Source organism: Bombina bombina, unplaced genomic scaffold (assembly GCF_027579735.1).
Source record: "Bombina bombina isolate aBomBom1 unplaced genomic scaffold, aBomBom1.pri scaffold_416, whole genome shotgun sequence".
Taxonomy (NCBI): domain Eukaryota; kingdom Metazoa; phylum Chordata; class Amphibia; order Anura; family Bombinatoridae; genus Bombina; species Bombina bombina.
Genome location: NW_026511782.1, coordinates 441,922 through 455,172, shown reverse-complemented (window position 1 = coordinate 455,172; position 13,251 = coordinate 441,922). Strand labels below are relative to the sequence as shown.

Below are 13,251 nucleotides of genomic sequence, written 5' to 3'. Positions count from 1 at the left end.
TAAATGATAGTCACAGTGGTTACTTTATAAATGACAGTCACAGTGGTTACCTTATAAATGACAGTCACAGTGGTTACTTTACAAATGACAGTCACAGTGGTTACTTTACAAATGACAGTCACAGTGGTTACTTTATAAATGACAGTCACAGGGGTTACCTTATAAATGACAGTCACAGTGGTTACTTTATAAATGACAGTCACAGTGGTTACTTTACAAATGACAATCACAGTGGTTACTTTATAAATGACAGTCACAGGGGTTACCTTATAAATGACAGTCACAGTGGTTACTTTATAAATGACAGTCACAGTGGTTACTTTACAAATGACAGTCACGGTGGTTACCTTATAAATGACAGTCACAGTGGTTACCTTATAAATGATAGTCACAGTGGTTACTTTACAAATGACAGTCACAGTGGTTACCTTATAAATGACAGTCAAAGTGGTTACTTTATAAATGACAGTCACAGTGGTTACTTTATAAATGACAGTCAAAGTGGTTACCTTATAAATGACAGTCACAGTGGTTACTTTATAAATGACAGTCACAGTGGTTATTTTATAAATGACAGTCACAGTGGTTACTTTATAAATGACAGTCAAAGTGGTTACCTTATAAATGACAGTCACAGTGGTTACTTTATAAATGACAGTCAAAGTGGTTACCTTATAAATGACAGTCACACAGTGGTTACTTTATTAATGACGGTCACAGTGGTTATTTTATAAATGACAGTCACAGTGGTTACTTTATAAATGACAGTCAAAGTGATTACCTTATAAGTGACAGTCACAGTGGTTACTTTATAAATGACAGTCAAAGTGGTTACCTTATAAATGACAGTCACAGTGGTTACTTTACAAATGACAGTCACAGTGGTTACTTTACAAATGACAGTCACGGTGGTTACCTTATAAATGACAGTCACAGTGGTTACCTTATAAATGATAGTCACAGTGGTTACTTTATAAATGACAGTCACAGTGGTTACTTTACAAATGACAGTCACAGTGGTTACTTTATAAATGACAGTCACAGTGGTTACTTTACAAATGACAGTCACGGTGGTTACCTTATAAATGACAGTCACAGTGGTTACCTTATAAATGATAGTCACAGTGGTTACTTTACAAATGACAGTCACAGTGGTTACCTTATAAATGATAGTCACAGTGGTTACTTTATAAATGACAGTCACAGTGGTTACTTTATAAATGACAGTCAAAGTGGTTACCTTATAAATGACAGTCACAGTGGTTACTTTATAAATGACAGTCACAGTGGTTACTTTATAAATGACAGTCAAAGTGGTTACCTTATAAATGACAGTCACAGTGGTTACTTTATAAATGACAAAGTGATTACCTTATAAGTGACAGTCACAGTGGTTACTTTATAAATGACAGTCAAAGTGGTTACCTTATAAATGACAGTCACAGTGGTTACTTTATAAATGACAGTCAAAGTGATTACCTTATAAATGACAGTCACAGTGGTTACTTTATAAATGACAGTCAAAGTGATTACCTTATAAATGACAATCATCATAAACCACTGTGAATGAACATTAAGAGCAAGAAAGCTGCAAAATGTTTCGTTTTCATTGTCAATAGTTTGTTAAATTAAAGATTTAAATAAAAATAAAAAAAAGCTTTGAGTGGACTCGGAGGTCACACGTTTTTTGTCTAGAGTCAGTGGAGGTCACATGTTTTCTGTCTAGAGTCAGTGGAGGTCACCTGTTTCCTGTCTAGAGTCAGTGGAGGTCACCTGTTTCCTGTCTAGCGTGGAGCTCCAGTCTGCAGCTAGACTACTTTGGTGATTGTGAGGAAGAGCAATTGACTCCACCTACACGTGACGTAAGGCGGTTCTACCCAATCAGCGAGTCGGTGTCGTGGTGCTGGGTGTGTCTGGGGTCCGCAGCGGCTCGCGCCTGTCAGGACGGATAGAGGAGAGTGAGAGACACCGGGAGGAGAACCGGGGAGAGCGGGAGACAGTAGCAGGTAAGTGCGCGCTGGTGATCACGTGTGGTGTTTGTTCGTGACGGGGAAGTTCTTGTGGTTTATTTACTGGGTGATGACTTTGTACCATTCGGTGCTCCAGCTGGTGTCTTACGGAGGTTTATGCGATTACGTCCGGGAAAGCTGCCTCCTGATGCTTCACCCGGTGTTTGATCTGACTTGCTGTGCTTGTACCTTAGCTGTCCCTCACATTACATGTCCTCAGCTGCTCCTCACACTCGTCTAACCAAGTGCTACAAACACACCCCAGTCCCCAGAGCAAGGACCCTGCTGACACTGTCACACACCCCAGTCCCCAGAGCAAGGACCCTACTGACCCTGTCACACACCCCAGTCCCCAGAGCAAGGACCCTGCTGACACTGTCACACACCACAGTCCCCAGAGCAAGGACCCTACTGACCCTGTCACACACCCCAGTCCCCAGAGCATGGACCCTACTGACCCTGTCACACACCCCAGTCCCCGGAGCAAGGACCCTACTGACCCTGTCACACACCCCAGTCCCCAGAGCAAGGACCCTGCTGACACTGTCACACACCACAGTCCCCAGAGCAAGGACCCTACTGACCCTGTCACACACCCCAGTCCCCAGAGCAAGGACCCTGCTGACACTGTCACACACCACAGTCCCCAGAACAAGGACCCTACTGACCCTGTCACACACCCCAGTCCCCAGAGCAAGGACCCTACTGACCCTGTCACACACCCCAGTCCCCAGAGCAAGGACCCTGCTGACACTGTCACACACCCCAGTCCCCAGAGCAAGGACCCTACTGACCCTGTCACACACCCCAGTCCCCAGAGCAAGGACCCTACTGACCCTGTCACACACCCCAGTCCCCAGAGCAAGGACCCTACTGACCCTGTCACACACCCCAGTCCCCAGAGCAAGGACCCTACTGACCCTGTCACACACCCCAGTCCCCGGAGCAAGGACCTTACTGATCCTGTCACACACCCCAGTCCCTGGAGCAAGGACCCTACTGACCCTGTCACACACCCCAGTCCCCGGAGCAAGGACCTTACTGATCCTGTCACACACCCCAGTCCCTGGAGCAAGGACCCTACTGACCCTGTCACACACCCCAGTCCCTGGAGCAAGGACCCTACTGACCCTGTCACACAACCCAGTCCCCAGAGCAAGGACCCTACTGACCCTGTCACACACCCCAGTCCCTGGAGCAAGGACCCTACTGACCCTGTCACACAACCCAGTCCCCAGAGCAAGGACCCTACTGACCCTGTCACACACCCCAGTCCCCAGAGCAAGGACCTTACTGATCCTGTCACACACCCCAGTCCCCAGAGCAAGGACCTTACTGATCCTGTCACACACTCCAGTCCCTAGAGCAAGGACCTTACTGATCCTGTCACACATTGCACTCCCCAGAGCAAGAACCCTACTGAGGACCATACTGACCCTGTCACACACCCCAGTCCTCAGAGTAAGGACCCTACTTACCCTGTCACACACCCTAGTCCCCAGAGCAAGGACCCTACTGACCCTGTCTCACACCCCAGTCCCTGGAACAAGGACCCTACTGACCCTGTCACACACCCCAGTCCCTGGAGCAAGGACCCTACTGACCCTGTCATACACCCCAACCCCCCGGAGCAAAGACCCTACTGACTCTTTCATACCCGTGTTCCCAAGGCAAGGACCCCAGTACCCCACACACAAGCCAGCAAGTTCTGTGCTGACCTTAAAAAAAAAAAAAAAAAAAAAAAAAAAAAGCCTGCTGCTTCTCACACATGTAAATACCTCCAGTATTGACCCCCCCCCCTTTATCAATCTCACATAGCTATGCTCCTTTTTTATTGACCTCATTAGCCCTCAAATGCCTTTTGGAATGCAGGTGTAATGGAATTTGTCCCTCTAGTACAGACTGAGTCTTCCCAAATACTTGACCCTGTTCTGCAGAACTGGATACATTTTATGATGCAGATGTTTCTAGGAGTCAGACATAGGTTTTTGTCACTGGCTTGTCTCTGTCGTACCCTGGTTTACTGTCGGACACTTGAAGCGGCACCCTCCCTTTTTGTTTTTATTATTAGTCAACTAGTATTTGTAGAATTTATGGGAATATTTTTTAATAAACTCATTGTTGCTAACATCAGGATAAATCCTGTTGTGTCATTAAGTTTAATGGTAGATTGTTTTATACATAGTATGTAACCCCTTCTCTTCCTGTCTTTATATTTGTATAATGATAGGGTTTATACATTACTCTGTGCAATGGTCTGTGCAGGAACATGTGCAGTTTCATGAACAAATAAATATGTAATATATTTTTATCCTTGTGTGAAAGCAGTTGTGAGATTCTTACTTCTCGTGGTTATTTGAATTTCCTTCAAGATTTTCACTTCTACATGTGTCCAAATACATTCTTCATTTGTAATTTATCTCTGTCTCATTTGTTTTGCTCTGTATTAATTAGAGTAATATAATAATTATCTCATTCATTGAAATTGCTGTGCAAAATACCTTATTGGGTTAGCAGTGATAAAATAGGCTGAGCCACCCAACTGAAACTTGGCTACAACGCTGCAGTGAGTATCTCCACTCCCAGCAACTTTGTAAATGATGCTTCATGTTGATTAGTAACTTGACGTAGGACGGAGCAGAGCTCTGGGATAGCGCACACCCTTACTGTGCTCCTGCAGTATAGTGACGCAACAGCCCTGGTATGCGATACAGACTTCACTAGTGAGATCTGAGTGTTCTCACAAAGCTTTCTCTTTCATCTTTGTAGAAACACGTTTACTTGACTTTCTGAAGCTATTTGTCTTAGTCTTTTTTCTATACAGTTTGACATACTTAAAGTTCCTGTCATATTTTTAACAACATGGAGCTGACAGAATATTTGTACATTCTGAGGTGTCGCAGCCCTCAGTCTCACACACGGGGTTGATAACAAGGTTGTTTCTAATATCCTTCTTAAAATGAACTGTAAAAGTTTAAATATTGATTCAGATAGAGCAGCAATTTTCTAATTTACTCATCAATTTCTCTTCGTTCTCTTGATATCTTTATTTGAATGTAAGTTTAGGAGCCAGACCATTTTTGGTTTAGAACCTGGGTAGCGCTTGCTGATAGGTGGCTACATTTAGACACCAATCAGAAAGTGCTACCCAGGCGCTGAACCAAAAATGGGCCTGTGCTTACATTCTTGCTTTTTCAAATAAAGATAGCAAGAGAATGAAGAAAAATTGATAATAGGAGTAAATTAGAAAGTTTCTTAAAATGACTGCTCTATCTGAATCATTAAAGTTTAACTTTGACTAAACTATCCCTTTAAAGTTGAATGCCCTATGTGTACACAGTGCATTTCTTTGTGTTCTGAGATCGGTCCTGGAAATCGAGCTGATCTAAGTACATGTGCAATATCTCATGTTGTTCCACTACAGTGTATTACAGAATAGCAATATGCTGGGTACAGATAGGACCATTAATTACCTACAGCAGGGATCAATTTGGTGCCTGAAAAGCCCTGGTATTGCCCGATTAGCCTGTCACCCGCTGTGTTTTTGGTGCATTTAATTGCTGCAAACACTTGCCTCAGCCGGCTGTGAGGCCACCACACGCATCCCTCAATAAGTAATCATTGCATTATTTGTATAGAGCACGGTCAGTGGTTTATGTGGGAGTGAGTTATCTGCTTGCCTCTTTGTTCATTCAAGGGGTTAACTCACTGTTCCATATGTGTTTGACAATCAACCAGTTAAATCACTGCTATTACTAGTCCACTCAATATCCAGTATAGTGGAAATGTGTGTGTGTATGTATATACACACACATCAACTATCCTGGATATTGGGTGGTGTATATGTGTGTATATATATTCAACAAACGCAAACCTATTAGTTACCATCATCTAATGGTCAATTCTTCTGTAATAAGTTAGCTACTCAGGTGCTATAAATGATTATAAAGATCAGTTAGATCTGCACTTACATGGTTTTCAAAATCTATTTTATTAAAAGTGGTTTCATGAACATCTGACTTCTTCATATTGAAAATCACATGTAATGAACTCATTTTGGCTGAATATTGAGACGTCTATATATTTATATCTGTATAATAGAGAGCATTCCCACTACTGGCTTCCAACCCTCTGCTATATGAGACAAATGTTGAGACTCATTTTCACTTGTCTAGTGGTCTCCTCACTTCTCCCACTAACCTGCACTTACCAGCCTTGTAAATGTAATCATCTCCACACAATGTGGGTCTTCAGTTTATTTCTTTTGAAATTTGAATTAACCTTGAGGCAAATTAAGGCTACATGTGATCCTCATCTATATCTGATCCTCAGCAGAATAAATGTAGCTAAAGCTATGGGATAGATGGGTGCTTTCAGCATTATTTTTACACAAATTCCACTCGGCATTTAACCAGAGCCTCCGTACAGGATCTTATCAGGATTAAAGAGGGCCCTGAGTTTTTATCACATTTAAAATCCCCTCCAGTTTTTTTTTTTTTTGGATTTAAAGATAATGTTGAGTATGTGGTGGAATGAATGCCCCTGGGGCAGATAACGTAGATGCTCACAGCACAAGCTGGTTACAGGCAGGTTACATAGCTGCTGTGCTGGAGCTCTGGTCGTGCTTGTTGTGATCTGGAGTATTATGCAGAAGTCTAATGAACTGCCAGCGATTTCACCTCATGGTGCCTCGGGGGCCACACATCTAACCTATTGGCTTCTGGTAATGCATAGTCTATTTATCACAACTAAAGCAATGGTTTAACCTCATGGTTGCCAAAATCGTACTGGGGCAATCAAGGGGTTAAATTACTGCTGTACCCTGAAGGGAGTTTTTATATAAATTTGAGGATAATAAATCTAGGTACATCCCTTATTTATTTGTATTTTTTGTAAAATCTGTCTAAATTCTTTCCTTGCAGCTACAAGGAGTGTATGTAGCCTTTGTTAGTGATCTTGCATTAAACGGAAACAAAAGGTGCAACAGTTCTGTTTTTTTATAAATGCATTTAGTCTCCTAGTCAGTACAACTTTATTGATGTGTTTTGCTGTGCAGATGTTAACCTGTTAGTTGCTCTAGCTGGCACCTAGGGGTTAACTAGTACCTGTCTGTCAGTGGTGTGTGAGGTGAGGCCAGTGAGATTTCCTGCTAAATAAAACTCATTCATGTCACAGGCGTGAAATAGGAGTTCCTTACATTTATGACAAACGTACTCCCAAAGAATAAAATATAAGGAATGATTTCATATTTTGTGCAGTCTTTAAATCCTTTTTCCTTTTAATTGTTAAACACAGTTTTTTTTTTCTATCATGTCTTTCAAAAATCACTATTTAAACACAATGCCCCTTTTCCTGCACGTTTCCACAAAACAGAGGGAATATGTAATGTAATATAAATTACCGTCTTGTATGTCCTTTTGGTTGGGTAAACTTTACTGCAAGTGCCAATATACTTTTGTTTAATGCTTGATTCTTCTTCTGTGCAGAAACCAAGATTAAGGTATTACCTTTGGGGTTTGGGGTATAGATTGCAAAAGGAATTCACCCACGCAGATATTGGTAAAATACGTCCGCAGCAAGCTAGTGACCTCTAGTATTCTGTAAAATATCACCACGAGGAACTATTAATACACAGACATGAGCAGGACTTGCGGTGCTCATGCAGTGTAGGTGCTGAGTAGCTGCGCTATCTCAGAGTGAGAATATGCAGATCTTCATTGTCCCCTCAGCTACAGATTACGGACTGAGATCTTTCCCCTTTCAGAAATGCTTGTTACAGCAGAACTTGACCAATTTCAAGATCTTTCTAGCAACAGCTCAGAATTATTTGGGTTAATATAAAAATATTTAAATCTAAATACCATTATTTGTCTCCTAAAAATATACTTTTGCCTTCTACTTGTCTCCTAGATGTGATATAAATGTGTAAGCGCCCCTGTGTGACAGTGAGGATCTGCAGCTACCTATGTGCTTACCCTGTACAGCCGTCATATTGTGCAATTACTTAGGTTACTGAACAAATCGGCCTCACTGGGCTGTTCACTCAGGCGCACAATTCTCATTTCTTTCTTAATTTAGTTTGCTATTGTGTTTTCACTCGAACAAATTTAGGTCATTTCTGAATCTTTTTTATAGACTAACAATGCGACGGATTGCAGTGCCACATAATCTCTAACACAGCTGACACCAAATTTACCAATACATCTAGGTGTCAGCCCGAAAATATAGAAAACGGAAATGCTTTAGGTTTCATGGTGTCTAAAGAAGGATATACATGATATAGTCTCTCTCTCTAGCACAGCTTGCCAGTAACACATGGCAGTGATTACATCTTCTGTTGCCTGCAACTGTGACTACCCACATTTCCCACTCGTTTCCCCCCTAAACCATTAGCAGTAGTGACTGAACCCTGTGATTGCCAGAAACAGCGCTTTCATGGGACTAAAGAGAGACTCAGCCCCTGCAGGGCAATCAGAGCTTTCATAGGGACTAGGGATACATGAAAAAACATTGAGTTTTAACCGAACATAAAACATATAGAGATTATCTAAAATGTTTGTGTGTGGTTAAAAACAAAACATAAAAACATTACAGTATACTTTTATTCATTTGTTTTCCAACTTTTTCCTGCAGTTTTAAAAATGGTGGGTTTTCCAGTTTTGAGATATGGAAGTCCACGATGCAGACTTAAGCATAACCCTGCTACATATCTGTCCCTGAGTGGTCTCAGATGAGGTCATAAGATAAGGAACTGCAAAACATTGCAAGTTGTGCTGACAAAATGACATTGGATAGCTGTGAACTCCAATAACATGAATAAAAGCAATTGTAGAAAAATAATATACTAATGTATTCAGAATGTTTTCACATTTGTCTGTAATATTAATTCATTGGAAAACAACATAAAAATGCTCTAATTGATACCAAGGTGCTTAAGTTCCTTTAAGGTTGTCTATCTATAGCATTAAAGTTTCTTGTTTAAGTTGTAAATCTTTAATATTAGCCAGATGAGTTCTCTGTATACACCCTCACTTTCCTTTTGCTTGTGGCCGATTACATTAATTGTATTGGTTTACACTCATCTGAGTATAACGGTGATCACATACCAGAAATATTCAGTTTGTCATGCAGCTTGTGCGCAATTCTTTAGTGCACTGGGAATTTGTAACCTTAAAGGGACAGTCTAGTCAAAATTAAACATTCATGACTCGGATAGGGTATGCAATTTTAAGCAACTTTCCAATTTACTTTTATCATCAAATTTTGCTTTGTTCTCTTGGTATTCTTTGTTGAAAGCTAAACCTAGGTAGGCTCATATGCTAACTTCTAAGCCCCTGAAGGCCGCCTCTTATCTCAGTGCATTTTGACAGTTAGAGGGAGTTTGTTCATGTGTGCCATATAGATAATGTTATACTCCCTCCCGTGGAGTTTCTTATGAGAGGGCACTGATTGGCTAAAATGGAAGTCTGTAAAAGTAACTGAAATAAGGTGCGGTCTGCAGAGGCTTAGATGCAAGGTAATCACAGAGGTAAAAGGTATATTAATATAACTGAAATAAGGGGCAGTCTGCAGAGGCTTAGATGCAAGGTAATCACAGAGGTAAAAGGTATATTAATATAACTGAGATAAGGGGCAGTCTGCAGAGGCTTAGATACAAGGTAATCACAGAGGTAAAAGGTGTATTAATATAACAGTGTTGGTTATGCAGAACTGGGGAATGGGGTTATCTATCTTTTTAAACAATACACATTCTGGCGTAGACTGTCCCTTTTAAGCATCTTTCAGGTTCTGCTGTGCTGTTAAGGAAGTGTCTGGTCAGTATTTGCACTTCTCTCCTCGTCTTCACATCTTCCCTTTAAAGAAACACCAAGAAGCGACAATATATGTCACATTTTATTATTGCACTGTATCTGTTTAACCCCCTTTCCCCCAGGACTGAATAGGTAAAATACACGTAGAGTAAACCAAATGTTAAATATACAGAAACCGTTGGTCCTACAGTTTATCAGCCCCCCCCAATTTACTTCTATTATCAATTTTGCTTCATTCTCATGGTATTCTTTGTAGAAGAGATACCTAGGTAGGTAGTGTGCACATGCCTGGTAATAGTGCTCTTGGTAATGTATAACATTGTTGTAAAACTGCTGACTGACAGTGCTGCACACACGTGTACGCTCCTGAGCGCATACCAAGAGAACAAATACAGTTTGATAATAGAAGTCATTAGAAAGTTGTTTAGAATCACTGTTGTATCTGAATCATTATAGAAACATGTTGGGCAAACCTCAGAAAGTCTGCAGCTGCTGGCAGGACACAAATGAAGTCACAACTGATGCAATACACACCAATGCCAGCTCTCTAGCAATCATGGTATTAGAATCCTGATCCTCTAGTCCAGTGCTTTCATAACTGTGCCGTGGCACATTAGTGTGTCGGCGGCAGGGTATGGGTGTTGCTTTTATAACTGTGCCGTGGCACATTAGTGTGTCGGCGGCAGTGTATGGGTGTCGCTTTCATAACTGTGCCGTGGCACATTAGTGTGTCGGCGGCAGTGTATGGGTGTCGCTTTCATAACTGTGCCGTGGCACATTAGTGTGTCGGCGGCAGGGTATGGGTGTTGCTTTTATAACTGTGCCGTGGCACATTAGTGTGTCGGTGGCAGTGTATGGGTGTCGCTTTCATAACTGTGCCGTGGCACATTAGTGTGTCGGCGGCAGTGTATGGGTGTCGCTTTCATAACTGTGCCGTGGCACAGTAGTGTGTCCCAGCTTTAGCACAAACTTTTTTTTTTTAAATTTTATTTTGGTTTCCGACTTTCCCCCTGCCTTCTACGCATATCATGTGGTGGACACGTGATTGATACCTAGTGGGTCACAGATCATCTTAACCTATTGGTGCAGTTCAGCCGGAACTGAAACTATTCCCATTGGCGGCACATTGGCTTCTGACTGCTTGCTTAGTCTCCTCAATCGGCTGGTGACATCACGTGTGGTCAGTGAGTGGGACAGCAGTGTGTTTGCAGCGTGGGCAGTAGTCAGTCGGACTCGCAGAGCTCTGACGGCGGCAGCTTAAATGCCGAGCTAAAGTCAGAAGTCAGTGTTTTGTTTGTTTTTGCATACTCCCCAGCGGTCCACCTTTCCAAGGTTTAAGCGCAGCAGGTCTAAGATTGTGAGTGGCATTTTGACTCTGTATGTTAATAATTATGTTGGAGCACTTGGAGCTGTTTGATTCCTAAAAAGGCTTGAAATTGAATTTAAAATTCTAAGAAAGCTTATCACAGTCAGACGGAACAATCTTAAAGAATTCTGTTGTCAATTCCATTTTCTTTTTTTGCTAATGGAGGTGTATTGCACAAATGCTTCTATTTAACCCTTCCCTGTGTGGCCGAATTTGTCTACATCAGAACAAAGTTCCGATGTAAACAAATTGAAATCACGCAATCGTGCAATTTCAATGATGGGATCAGGTCAGAAGGGAGTGCCTATGACGCTAGGCATGCCCTCCAGACTGCAATCCCATTCAGGAAGCGCATTTGGCTTCCAGACAGCCAAACGGCTAGGACGTTCCATGTCGTTCTAATGGCGCTAAAGCCCAGTGCAGTTAGGATGGCATGGAAAGTCCTAATGGCAGGTATGAGTTAAAATTGAAATGCAACCATGCACACTTCAACTGTGACATTTCTGTCCCTTTAACTAGAAGTGACAATTGCACCTAGGTGTTCCACAGTCCATATTAACGTCAAAACTTACTGGCAGCCAGCAGTCGGAATTACTCTTCCTGTGACAACCTTCTTAAAGTGAAGTTCAAGTCTGCGGCTCTCGATTACAGTATTATAATTATCAATTGAAAAAAGTATAATGTTCATTCATCAAAACTGTTAAAATTATGCCTGTCGTTTAATTTACATTTACCGTCCCTATTGCCGCAATTGTCCGCCCGACATTGTTCGTCTTTTGATTGACATGTTTTCTAAATTTTCCATCCAATTCCTTCACTTCCCCCGGGGCGTCCTGCCCCTTTTTACCCGCGTCATCATTCAGTCTCACGCATGCGTGTAAAAGCTATTGTCCTCCTAGTCGTCATGCTCGTGCATGATATGCTCCGGAACGGACTGAAAATTTGTACGCATGCGCGAATGAAGATACAATACGCATGCGCATATTGAAGCCGGTCTTGTGCACGAGCATTGAAGTGACGAAGTCAGCTTCTTCTTACGATCGCTACGTCATTAGAGGAAAATAAGGAAGTAGACTGGGGGAGGAGTAACAGTAAGAAACATTGCTATAATATATATATAAATTACGCTAAATTCATATACTTTTTTTTTTAAAAAAAAGTTAGCGACTTTTATATTTGGAGGTTAATGTTTACATGGGTGCTGAGCAGTGAGTTAAAATTGAACTTCACTTTAATTAAACATTATCGGCAATTATAATCCACATATACATCATCAGGCCAGGAACTTACTGGAGTCTAGCGTTTGTACCTTACTATCTGAGACAAAAAGCAGAACAATCAACTTCCGTCCTGAAGACAAGAATCACGCTCCATAGTTACTGCTGATTCTTTGCAGATAGGCATTTTTCCAAAGATGGGTCCTCCCATGAAAGGTTGTAATTCTACAACTGTGACCGTGACATATAAACATCAGTACCAGAGCCCGTAAAGAAAACATGCATAGGGCTTAGCGCTATTATAATTTACGTTCTTTTATTATTACTCATATAATGTCCACAGCGTTAGGTTAATTTTGTCACCAAATTTATTAGAGAAGAAACGGCAACATCTGGAAAAATCCAGATATTTGTCTGTTACACTTTTACTTTAATACATTTGGTGCTGAAATTAGCAGAATGCTGCTGCCTTTTTACAAATAAATGCACATCCCTACAAATAGGTACTGGATTGCAGGAGACCTACATACTAAATACTGTACATGTTTTAAAAACTGCCCTCTGTCCTATTTTCTACTACTGGTGAGTATGTGTTTATTTCCCTTAAAGGGACATGATGCCCGAATGTTGAAGCACTTGAAAGTGATGCAGCATATCAGTAAAAAGCTGACTAGAAAATATCACCTGAACAGCTCTATGTAAAAAAGGAAGATATTTCATCTCACAATAGTAAGTGCTCAGTGAATACCCTTCAGCTACTGGTCCAGCTGCAGGTTGAAAAACAAAATAGCCTATCAGCACTGCTGAGGTTATGCCTTGCTTCATTGTGATCTCATGATATTTCACTG

General features: G+C 41.4%; 1 protein-coding gene across 1 annotated transcript in view; it reads left to right on the top strand.

The window, feature by feature from the left end:
• Nucleotides 1-1,892: 1,892 nt before the first annotated feature.
• Nucleotides 1,893-13,251, top strand: part of PACSIN2 (protein kinase C and casein kinase substrate in neurons 2) — a 268,976-nt gene continuing 257,617 nt past the window's right edge. The window contains exon 1 of the mRNA XM_053696714.1: nucleotides 1,893-2,006. The gene's annotated coding sequence lies outside the window, so the exon portion shown is untranslated. The remainder of the gene's footprint in view (nucleotides 2,007-13,251) is intronic.